The following is a 12712-nucleotide window of genomic DNA, read 5'->3' on the forward strand; positions in this document are numbered from 1 at the left end:
CAGGGCAGAGGGAGCTGCAGCGAACGCGCGAAGTCAGCGAACTCAGAGCAGGCGCGCGCCGCGGCACCCCCCAGCGGCGTGCACCTGGGGCCGACCGCCCCCACCCCACCCCCCCTTGGTACGCCACTGCAGCACAGACAAAAAAGCACCACTGGGCCTTCAAGAAAGAGATAATAGCCGTCCTTTTATTGTGAAAGAGACCCGACACGGGCCGTGTTTCGGCGCACAAACGCCTGCCTCAGGGGCCAAGGTGTATCTTCACAACGTATAAGCAGAAATCCTAAGTGAATTGCCAGCTACCGCTGGACGAACTTTTTGGCTGTTTTGGAATCTAGCCAGCTCTCAGCGTGATTGAAAGTACGTCCAGCGGTAGCTGGCAATTCACTTAGGATTTCTGCTTATACGTTGTGAAGATACACCTTGACCCCTGAGGCAGGCGTTTGTGCGCCGAAACACGGCCCGTGTCGGGTCTCTTTCACAATAAAAGGACGGCTATTATCTCTTTCTTGAAGGCCCAGTGGTGCTTTTTTTGTCTGTGCGAAACTTATGAATGCAGAATTAACCAGATTTCTCTTTGCTTTCTATCGTTTGTCAGGAAAATGCTCACCTCTCACTGCTAAACCACCTGCCTCACTCTCTCTAGGTTATCGTCTTTGTCTCGGAATTCTTGGCCACATCAGAGGGAAGGCTGTGGGGCCAACATGAGCAATGTGTATTAGTTGCTGCTCGCTGTCGGTGAAAATCTGCTATTTAAAAGGTATGCAGTGGAGGGGGTGATGTTTGAGAGACCATATGGCATGCAGGTGAGAGAGGGAGAGACCAAATCACTTGTGGAGTACTTCTGCCCACCCATCTTGGGCCCAGGCCCACCCAAAATTAGGTGTCTGGCTACGCCCCTGGTCGGTAGTGCATGCGACAGTTGCGTGCTGATGTAGGAGAAGCTAGATACATAAAATGATTTATATTTAAGTCCTTTGCAATTGGGGTAATGGAGGTTCAAGAAAGTGCGTGATGATCTTTTTGTGTTCCTTGCCAGTAGGTCTGTGAGATCTGACATGTATAACGGGGCCTCGCCATGAATAGTTTTATAAACCAGGGTACGGGTTTTGAATACAATTCAATCTTTTAATGGGAGCCAATGTAATTATTATTTGTTACATTCGTATCCCCACATTTTCCCACCCATTTGCAGGCTCAATGTGGCTTACATAGTACCGGAGAGGCGTTCGCCATTTCCGGTAGAGAGACAGATACAAAGAGTTGTTGTGCTCGATTGAGGTTCATGGGTTGTAGACACATGAGGAAGAGTTATGCAGAGTCTGTAACAAGCTTTGGTTTTGTTGTGTTGCAGGATTTAGGTACTTAGGTTGGGTCGATAGGGTAAGCCTTATCTGCGGTATGCAAATAGATCTCAAGTATATTCATTGGGAAATCTTGAAAACCCAACTGGGTTGCGGCCCTCAAGGACTGAGGTTGCCCACTCCTGATCTATAATATATCTAGGCCAAGGGTTCTTAACCCAGTTCCTTGGGACACATCCAGCCAGTCTGGTTTTTAAGATATCCACAATGGAGAGAACCCCTGATTTAGAGTGACGTGGGCAGGGCCACTGAGAGGGGAGGGCGGGGGGGGGGGGGGGGGCAAAATTCCCCAGGCCCGGGCCTCCAAGGGAGGCCTTGCGCTGGGGTCCCTTTCTCTCTCTCTCTCCCGCTTCTGACGGGACTTGGGTGATCGCGTCCCAACAGGAGCAGGAGAGAGAAAACTCCGGCGCTGGGCCTCCATTGGAGGCTGGGGAGGAACCAAAGGAGCAGACACAGCAGGTCCTCTGGTTTGCCTGGAGGGGGTCCCCCCCCCCCAGGTCCCACCAGCAGAAGAGGTCTTCCTCCAGCGTTGTTCTTCACTCTGCCGCATTGCCTGCCAAGTGCTGCTTTTTCCCTCAGGCCGCGCATGCTTGGTTTAGAAACTGAGCATGCGCATGTGAAAGAAAAAGCAGCCACAGGGGCAAGGAATGCGGCAGAGGAAAGAGCAACGCTGGAGGAAGACCTCTTCTGCTGGCGGGGCCTCGGGATCCCTGCCAGCCAAGATATTTACAGTTCCGGCGGGTGGGTGGGACATCAGTGACGGTGATCCTGGGGGGGGGGGGGGGAGGCCCTGCCCTGCCCCAGGTCCGGTGGCAGCAGCAGCAATCCTGGGGGGTAGCGGTCATGCCTTAGATCCGGTGGCGGCAGTGATCCTGGGGGGAGGAGGGGCAGCCCTGCCCCGGGCCTGGCTCAGTCTCTTGGTGGCCCTGGAGGTGAGTGTATGTTTTTTAAACCCAAAGGATTGGATTTTCAGGAGCCAGGAACAGTATACATAGTAACATAGTAGATGATGGCAGAAAAAGACCTGCATGGTCCATCCAGTCTGCCCAACAAGATAAACTCATATGTGCTACTTTTTGTGTATACCCTACTTTGATTTGTACCTGTCTTTTTCAGGGCACAGACCGTATAAGTCTGCCCAGCACTATCCCCGCCTCCCACCACCGGCTCTGGCACTGACCGTATAAGTCTGCCCAGCACTATCCCCGCCTCCCAACCACCAGCCCCGCCTCCCAACCACCGGCTCTGGCTCAGACCGTATAAGTCTGCCCAGCACTATCCCTGCCTCCCAACCACCAGCCCCGTCTCCCACCACCGGCTCTGGCACAGACCGTATAAGTCTGCCCAGCACTATCCCCGCCTCCCAACCACCAGCCCCGCCTCCCAACCACCGGCTCTGGCACAGACCGTATAAGTCTGCCCAGCACTATCCCTGCCTCCCAACCACCAGCCCCACCTCCCACCACCGGCTCTGGCACAGACCGTATAAGTCTGCCCAGCACTATCCCCGCCTCCCAACCACCAGCCCCGCCTCCCAACCACCGGCTCTGGCACAGACTGTATAAGTCTGCCCAGCACTATCCCCGCCTCCCAACCACCGGCTCTGGCACAGACCGTATAAGTCTGCCCAGCACTATGGGAGGAGTGGGTTGCAGGTGACTTGGTCACAAGCCTGATTCCCATCTCTTCTGGCTTGATATTTTTTGTGTATGTTTTGGTTGTCAAACATGTACGTACAAGTGTGTTGGGAAGGAGAGAGTCTGTAGCTGTTCTAGTTACAGTAATACCTCGGTTTTCGTCGATAATCCGTCCGAAAACAATTGGCGAAATCCGAAACCGACGAAAACCGAGGCAATTATTTCCATATGAATCATTGAGCAGGAGATCGCGTGGGTCGCCCTTTGTTTTCGCAAAATTAGCAGCGAGGTCACGTGGGCACGCCGACGAAATCCGAGACAAATTTTTCACGGAAAAAATCAACGAAAACCGAAACCGACGATAACTGAAGTCAGCGAAAAACGAGGTATTACTGTACTATTTTCACTTACTCCACCCCCGGCAATACTAGCCTGGTAGTAGGGCTGGCCCAATGTTAGGCATTACTAGGCAGTCACCTAGGGCACCAGCATGAGGGTGGGGCACTAAAGAGCAGAGGCAGTCAAAGCAAAGGAATAGATCCTGACAGCCACAAACTCAAAGAACCATCAGCCAGTGGCGATCCTAGGTCGGCTGCCACCCGGGGCGGATCGCCGCTGCGCACCCCCCTCTCCGGGTGCAGCGGCGTCCGTCCCCCCAGGGTGCAACACGACGCCCCCTCCCCGGCGCATCAAGCCCACCCCCCGGGTGCATTCTTGGCTGCTGGAGGGTGCAGAGAGCAGCCGCGCGCCTGTCGGCTCCACTGGCTCCATGCTCCCTCTGCCCCGAAACAGGAAGTAACCTGTTCCGGGGCAGAGGGAGCAGGGAACCAGCGGAGCCGACAGGCGCGCGGCTGCTCTCTGCACCCTCCAGCAGTGTGCATCCAGGGCAGACCACCCCCACCGCCCCACCCTTCCTAAGCCACTGCCATCAGCAGATACTTTAACCTGAATTTTAATAAGATATTTGTGTGATAATCATGCTTGTTGAGCTTAATTATCAAAATATTGCTGGCGGGGTGCAAGGTTTATCTAGGGCGTCCTCTACACTTGCCCCAGCTGTGCCTGGTAGAGCCTGTACTGGTTAGATCTCAGAAGCAGGGACGGTCACTTCTGGCTATTAGCTGGTTGGGGGCCTCCAAGGAAGGGTCATAGGACCTGTGGTGAGGTTGAGATCACCCAGATTTGGGGAATGGTTGATTGTAAAGTGCTTTAATGCAATACACCAGGGGGTCCTTTTAGAAAGGCACGCTGAAAAATGGCTTGCGGTAGTGTAGGCGTGGGTTTTGGGCGTGTGCCGATCCATTTTTTAGCGTGCCTGTAAAAAAGTCCTTTTTATTTTTTTTGACAAAAATGGACGTGCGGCAAAATCAAAATGGTCGCGCGTCCATTTTGGGCCAGCCATTGACCTAGCGGTAAAGAATCTGGGCGTATCGGACATGCGCCAAAAATTAAATTACGGCAAAAGCCACGCGGGAATCAGGCGGTTACTCCAAGTTGGCGGGCGTTGGACACGTGTAGACGCTTATGCGGCATTAGCAAAAGGGCTCCCAAGTTAATAAATCAAATCAAAAAAGGATGGCGGGGTGGGGGTGGGGGGGGGGGAATAAACACAGAAACTACTTTTACCTGTCTTGGAAAGCATTTAATGCCTCTACTCATAAATTTGACACTAAGAAGAGCTACCACAACACCTGAATAAAAATAATTCTCACTAAATGTGGCAAACAGCTGCTGTGTCAGGAAAAGAGGCTGGTGTCACCACAGCTGCAAGCTGAAACCTCCCCCCCACACATTCACCTAGGGGTTTCGCGTTTCAAATGATGAGATCTGTTTTTCCGCATCTATTGGACTCTACCTGTCTGTGGCCATGAGGTCACAGCATTCTATTATTATCGTTACAGAAGATTCTGACCCCTGGTGGCCACTGCTGGGACTGTAGCTTCTCACGTTTCCTGCACAACTGCACAGACAGGAACATTATAGTAACATAGAGGGGCATAATCAAACGACTCCAGCCATCTTCGGGGCCGGCTCCGCGAGGGGGCGGAGCCAAGCATATTTTCGAAATACGCTCGGCGCCGGCCAAATCGCTCGCCAAATTTAGAACAGGATCACCGGGTTTAGATGAGATGGCCGGCTTCATTTTTCAGCCATCATGGAAACCGGGCCCAGTCATCTCAAACCCGGCGAAATGCGAGGCATTTGGGCGTGGCAGGAGCCAGCATTTGTAGTGCACTGGCCCCCCTCACATGCCAGGACACCAACCGGGCACCCTAGGGGGCACTTAAAAAAATAGCTTCCAGGTGTGTAGCACTCTTACCTTGGGTGCTGAGCCCCCCCAAATCCCCCCCAAAACCCACTCGTCACAACTCTACACCATTACCATAGCCCTAAGGGGTGAAGGGGGGGCACCTACATGTGGGTACAGTGGGTTTTGGGGGTTTTTGGAGGGCTCAACATTAACCACCACAAGTGGAACAGGTGGGGGGGGGGGATGGGCCTGGGTTAGGGTTACCATATGGCTCCAGAAAAAGGAGGACGGATTGAGCCAGCCGGGTTTTACTTCCATTGCGCCATATGGTAACCCTAGCCTGGGTCCACCTGCCTGAAGTGCAGTGCACCCACTAAAAACTGCTCCAGGGACCTGCATACTGCTGTCAAGGAGCTGGGTATGACATTTCAGGCTGGCATACAGGCTGGCCAAAAACGTTTTAGGTTTTTTTTGGGGGGTGGGAGGGGGTTGGTGACCACTGGGGGAGTAAGGGGAGGTGATCCCCGCTTCCCTCCGGTGGTCATCTGGTCAGTTGAGGCACTTTTTTCAGACTTGGTCCTAAAAATAAATGGACCAGGTCCGGCCGGCAAAATGCTCGTTCGAGCCAGCCATTTTTTTTTTAATTATAAGGTGAAGCCGGCCATCCCGTACCCACACCCCGGTCCCACCCCCATCCTGCCTTCGCTACCCTACCAACATGCCCTCTTGAAGGTTGGCTGGCGCCATGACGAAAAAGCAGTTGGGGCCGACCAAAATCGGCTTTCGATAATATCGATTTGGTGTCGGAAGATCGCCGGCGATCCCTTTTTAAAATAAGCCTGATAGTAACATAGTAGATGATGGCAGAGAAAGACCTGTACGGTCCATCCAGTCTGCCCAACAAGATAAACTCATATGTGCTACTTTATGTGTATACCTGACCTTGATTTGTAGCCGCCATTTTCAGGGCACAGACTGTAGAAGTCTGCCCAGCACTAGCCCCGCCTCCCAGCCACTATCCCCGCCTCCCACCACCGACTCTGCCACCCAATCTCCGCTAAGCTTCTGAGGATCCATTCCTTCTGAACAGGATTCCTTTATGTTTATCCCACGCATGTTTGAATTCCGTTACCGTTTTCGTTTCCACCACCTCCCGCGGGAGGGCATTCCAAGCATCCACTACTCTCTCCGTGAAAAAATACTTCCTGACATTTTTCTTGAGTCTGCCCCCCTTCAATCTCATGTCATGTCCTCTCGTTCTACCATCTTCCCATCTCTGGAAAAGGTTCGTTTGCGGATTAATACCTTTCAAATATTTGAACGTCTGTATCATATCACCCCTGTTTCTCCTTTCCTCCAGGGTATACCTGCAGTGGCATTCCTAGGCTGCCTGACACCCAGGGCGGATCGCTGATGCGCCCCCCCCCCCCCCGGCGAAATTACACCCTCCCCCCGGGTGCATTTTTACCTGCTGGGGGGGGGGGGGGTGCCGCGTGCCTGTTGGCTGAGTCCGCTCGTTCCCTCCCTGCTGCTCCCTCTGCCCTGGAACAGGAAGTAGCCTGTTCCGCACAGAGGGAGCAGCAGGGAGGGAACAAGCGGATTCGGCCAACAGGCACGCGACACCCCCCCAGCGGTGTGCACCCGGGGCAGACCGCCCCCCCACCCCTCCCCTTGGTACGCCACTGTATACATGTTCAGGTCAGCAAGTCTCTCCTCATACGTCTTATAACGCAAATCCCATACCATTTTTATAGCTTTAGATCAGGGGTTCCCAACCCAGTCTTCGGGACATACCTTGCCAGTCTTTCATGAAAACTTGACTCATGATGCATTATTTCCATTGTATGCAAATTTATCTCGTGCATATTCATTAAGAGTATCCTGAAAACTTGACTGGCTAGGGGTGTCTCGAGGACTGGGTCGAGAAACCCTGCAATAGATTCGTCCTGAATACGTTTGCCGGCGATACAGATACTTGTAGTGCAATCAGGCTACAGGTGCGCTGTGTATGTAGCTTGTGGTAATGGGGTCTTTGAGAATTTCGGGGGTGACGTTTGATAGGTTGTTTGGGGAGTGACATTTCAGAGAGACTGAGGTGTTGCTTTTCTTTATGTGCTGACAGCAGTTCAGCTTTATTGGAGCAAAAGTCAAAGGTTTGGGACCACGGAGAAGGGTCAGCCAGTGGGTGAAAGTAAGGACGGCCAGTCGTTGCAGACGAATGTTGTTCACCATTAATAGAACGTACCTTTCTTGAAGAGTGCTAGTACTACTACTACTACTACTACTATTTAGCATTTCTATAGCGCTACAAGGCGTACGCAGCGCTGCACAAACATAGAAGAAAGACAGTCCCTGCTCAAAGAGCTATGTAATAAAAGTGAGCCAAGTATAGGACAATCAAGCCATTGTGACATCACTGATGAGGTTGGCTCTTATTGGTGGCCTGAGGCATTATGACATCACAATATTAGCTCTGGTTACAAGAGACTACTACTACTACTATTTAGCATTTCTATAGCGCTACAAGGCGTACGCAGCGCTGCACAAACATAGAAGAAAGACAGTCCCTGCTCAAAGAGCTTACAATCTAATAGACAAAAAATAAATAAAGTAAGCAAATCAAATCAATTAATGTGAACGGGAAGGAAGAGAGGAGGGTAGGTGGAGGCGAGTGGTTACAAGTGGTTACGAGTCAAAAGCAATGTTAAAGAGGTGGGCTTTCAGTCTGAAAAACATAGTAAATTGTGGATTGCGACACCCAGTGTTCTAATTTTTTCTTCTCAAGAAAGTGGAGGAAAAGTCTGATACTTAACGATTGCTCATCAAAAAACATAGCAATGGAGGGTTAAGTGACTTGCCCAGAGTCCAGAGTCACAAGGAGCTGCCTGTGCCTGAAGTGGGAATCGAACTCAGTTCCTCAGGACCAAAGTCCACCACCCTAACCACTAGGCCACTCCTCCACTGTTGCTACTATTGGAGATTCTACATGGAATGTTGCTATTTCACTAGCAACATTCCATGTAGAAGTCGGCCCTTGCAGATCACCAATGTGGCCGCGCAGGCTTCTACATGGAATGTTGCTAGTGGAATAGCAACATTCCATGTAGAATCTCCAATAGTATCTATTTTATTTTTGTTACATTTGTACCCTGCGCTTTCCCACTCATGGCAGGCTCAATGCGGCTTACATGGGGCAATGGAGGGTTAACTGACTTCCCCAGAGTCACAAGGAGCTGCCTGTGCCTGAAGTGGGAATCCAACTCAGTTCCTCAGGACCAAAGTCCACCACCCTAACCACTAGGCCACTCCTCCACTGTTGCTACTATTGGAGATTCTACATGGAATGTTGCTATTTCACTAGCAACATTCCATGTAGAAGTCGGCCCTTGCAGATCACCAATGTGGCCGCGCAGGCTTCTACATGGAATGTTGCTAGTGGAATAGCAACATTCCATGTAGAATCTCCAATAGTAGCAACATTCCATGTAGAATCTCCAATAGTATCTATTTTATTTTTGTTACATTTGTACCCTGCGCTTTCCCACTCATGGCAGGCTCAATGCGGCTTACATGGGGCAATGGAGGGTTAACTGACTTCCCCAGAGTCACAAGGAGCTGCCTGTGCCTGAAGTGGGAATCCAACTCAGTTCCTCAGGACCAAAGTCCACCACCCTAACCACTAGGCCACTCCTCCACTGTTGCTACTATTGGAGATTCTACATGGAATGTTGCTATTTCACTAGCAACATTCCATGTAGAAGTCGGCCCTTGCAGATCACCAATGTGGCCGCGCAGGCTTCTGCTTCCGTGAGTCTGACGTCCTGCACGTACATGCAGGACGTCAGACTCACAGAAACAGAAGCCTGCGCAGCCTTCTACATGGAATGTTGCTAGTGGAATAGCAACATTCCATGTAGAATCTCCAATAGTAGCAACATTCCATGTAGAATCTCCAATAGTATCTATTTTATTTTTGTTACATTTGTACGCTGCGCTTTCCCACTCATGGTAGGCTCAATGCGGCTTACATGGGGCAATGGAGGGTTAAATGACTTGCCCAGAGTCACAAGGAGCTGCCTGTGCCTGAAGTGGGAATCAAACTCAGTTCCTCAGTTCCCCAGGACCAAAGTCCACCACCCTAACCACTAGGCCACTCCTCCACTCCATTCCAAACTCTTCTACATCCCTCCTCCAGGGCCACCCTCACCCCTTTACAGGCAAATGATCAAAAGCAAATGCCGACACTAGAGGCTGTTAGTGCCATACTAGTGCCGGCGTTTGCTACTGCCCCATGATCAGAGCCCTCGAGCATGTGAAACAACGCGCTCGAGGGCTCTTAGCCCAAGTAGCATGCAAATGCATGCTAATCAGCGCTTAACGCATTCATCACCAATGATCAGTGACCAGCGCACCAAAGATTGGGTCGCTGGCCGCGACAAACCCTACGCCAGCTCCGAGCTGGCGTTAGGATTTGCAAATCATTGGGGAGGAATGGTGAGCGCTGTCCAGCATGCATTTGCATGCTGGCAGGCCCCCATTCCCCCCTACAGCAAACCTGCCAGCGAGGGCAGTTGAGGACGTCCAAACTTTGGACTTTTCTGCAATGGGCAGTTAAGGATGTCCAAAATTGGATGTTTCTATGAGAAAGACGTCTTTCTCATAGAAACATCCAATTTTGGACGTCCTCAACTGCCCTGTCGCTATACCTCCGACACCCCCTTGAAATTTGGCCGTCCCTGCAAGAGGACAGTTGAGGCTGTCCATCTTCCGATTTAAAGATGGGCGTCCTTCTCTTTTCATTGGTCTCCAGCCCAGACCTGTCAAACAAGTGAAGGAGGATTGTGCTGAGCGCATGCTCAGGCACAATTCTCCCGCACTTCTACCCCACGAGCAGAGATAATTGCGCTGCTTAAATTTGCATGCATTATCTATGATCATAGGCCTAATAGCACCCCGCGCTGTTCCAGTGCTATTTTAGAGCGCTGTTTGGAACAGCGCGGGGCTTTTGTTCATCTGCCTGTTAGAGAGGGACAGACTGCCTCCTGTCCTAGCAAGGCTGGTGTTAAAGGTGGGGGAAGGGATAAGCAACCATGGCAATCGCCCTGGGGGCCCCATTCCTGCCTAAAGCTGAAGGAGGCGTGGCCTAGTGGTGAGCTTTGGGTCCCCCCCTCACAAATTTTTGCCCTGGGTCCCAGCATGTCTTAGCACCGGCTCTGTGTCCTAGGGATGCTCTGAGAAATGGTTTGGTTCACCTGCCTTCTCTCATTAACAGCAACATTTCCGAGTAAATATCTCTTTGAGCGTTGTCTTTTCATTTCTTCTCTCTCAGAGTCCATTATTGCTCTAGGTCTGATTTCCAAGCCTTTTAAACAATTTCTTGGTTTTATTCACAAGTTGTTGAAATACTTTGCATGCAGAATATTATCTATAAATGCTCTCTTTGGGGATTTTCCTTCAGGCTTATGCTTTCCCAGTTTTTAAAATAATTTATATGCTGATAACAGGACAGGTTGGTGCTAAGACATGATGCTCGTTATGAGAGAAGTACATGAATTTGCTTTATTTATTTATTTTGGTACATTTATACCCCGCATTATCCCACAAGAGCGGGCTCAATGTGGTGTACAATGTTACAAAAGGGTGCAGTTCAGGGAGGGTACAGTTCAAGGGGAGAGACAAGATCATGAGGATAAGACAAGGGAGCATGACAAGGTTGACGCAATCGGTGGTGAGGAGGGTACAGTCGATAAGAGGAAAGTTAGGGCTTAGTATTGTCAGTGGGATAAGCTGTCTCGAATAAAAATGTCTTAAAACATTTCTTGAAGAGCTGGTGGTCATCAGTCTCTTTCAGATGTCTGGGTAGAACATTCCAAGATTTCGTGCTGACGTAGGAGAAGGTTGATGTGAAGAGTAATTTCTATTTAACATTCCTGCAACTTGGATAGTGTAAATTAAGGTAGGATCGAGCAGACACTGAAGCATTTCTGGATGGCAGATCTATCGAATCTAGCATATAGGCAGGGGCTTCCCCATATATTATCTTATGAGTCAATGAACAGATTTTAAAGGTAATACGGTCTATAATGGGAAGCCAGTGTAGAAGAAAACGTAGAGGGCAAGCATGGTCAAGGCGCGATTTGCCCAAGATTAGCCTGGCAGCAGTGTTTTGAGCGGTCTGGAGGTTTTTTTTAGAATGTAATCACGGCATCCTGCATAAATTCCTCTGCAATAGTCTATATGTGATAGGACCAACCAATGAATGAGGGTACGAAAGAGCTCTTTGAATAAGCTATCTCTCTTCTGATGACCTCTTCAGGGTCTATTTCTACTACTACTTATCATTTCTGTAGCACTACTAGATGTACACAGCACTGTACACAAACATGTAAGAGGACCGCCCCTGCTTGACAGAGTTTACAATCTTTTCAAGTCAAACAAACAGGACAAATAAGGCGTTAGGGAGTTTCATTTATTATGGGAATGAACCATGCTTTAATTCCATCTCAACTTTCTTGAATCACAAAATTATTGGTTTTTCACTCGGGTCATTCATCGATGAGACCTCGCCTTGAGTATTACATCCAGTTCTGATGGTCGAACATCTGGAAGGATGGTAGAAGCAGGCATGGTTAATGGAGGATAGAAGATACTTATGAACTGACTAACTTCCGAAAACAACTGAAGACCCATCTCTTTGACAAGATATACCACAGAGATCAACACATGGGAAACTCCCCACATATATCCAGAAATGTTTAATACTTCCTACTGTTATCTTACAATCATGTACTCTATTAGCATGCAACCCAAAATCCTTCTGTTATACCAAATATCTATTCTCTGCTTACTTCCATTATCCATGACGTATTGTAAGCCACATTGAGCCTGCAAAGAGGTGGGAAAATGTGGGATACAAATGCAATAAATAAATAAATAAATCAATTTTACTGGAGAATCAAATATAAAACCAAGACACTGAAGCATTTCTGGATGGCAGATCTATCGAATCTAGCATATAGGCAGGGGCTTCCCCATATATTATCTTATGAGTCAATGAACAGATTTTAAAGGTAATACGGTCTATAATGGGAAGCCAGTGTAGAAGAAAACGTAGAGGGCAAGCATGGTCAAGGCGCGATTTGCCCAAGATTAGCCTGGCAGCAGTGTTTTGAGCGGTCTGGAGGTTTTTTTTAGAATGTAATCACGGCATCCTGCATAAATTCCTCTGCAATAGTCTATATGTGATAGGACCAACCAATGAATGAGGGTACGAAAGAGCTCTTTGAATAAGCTATCTCTCTTCTGATGACCTCTTCAGGGTCTATTTCTACTACTACTTATCATTTCTGTAGCACTACTAGATGTACACAGCACTGTACACAAACATGTAAGAGACCGCCCCTGCTTGACAGAGTTTACAATCTTTTCAAGTCAAACAAACAGGACAAATAAGGCGTTAGGGA

The sequence above is a fragment of the Microcaecilia unicolor genome, chromosome 4, assembly GCF_901765095.1.
Source record: "Microcaecilia unicolor chromosome 4, aMicUni1.1, whole genome shotgun sequence".
NCBI classification, from domain to species: Eukaryota; Metazoa; Chordata; class Amphibia; order Gymnophiona; family Siphonopidae; genus Microcaecilia; species Microcaecilia unicolor.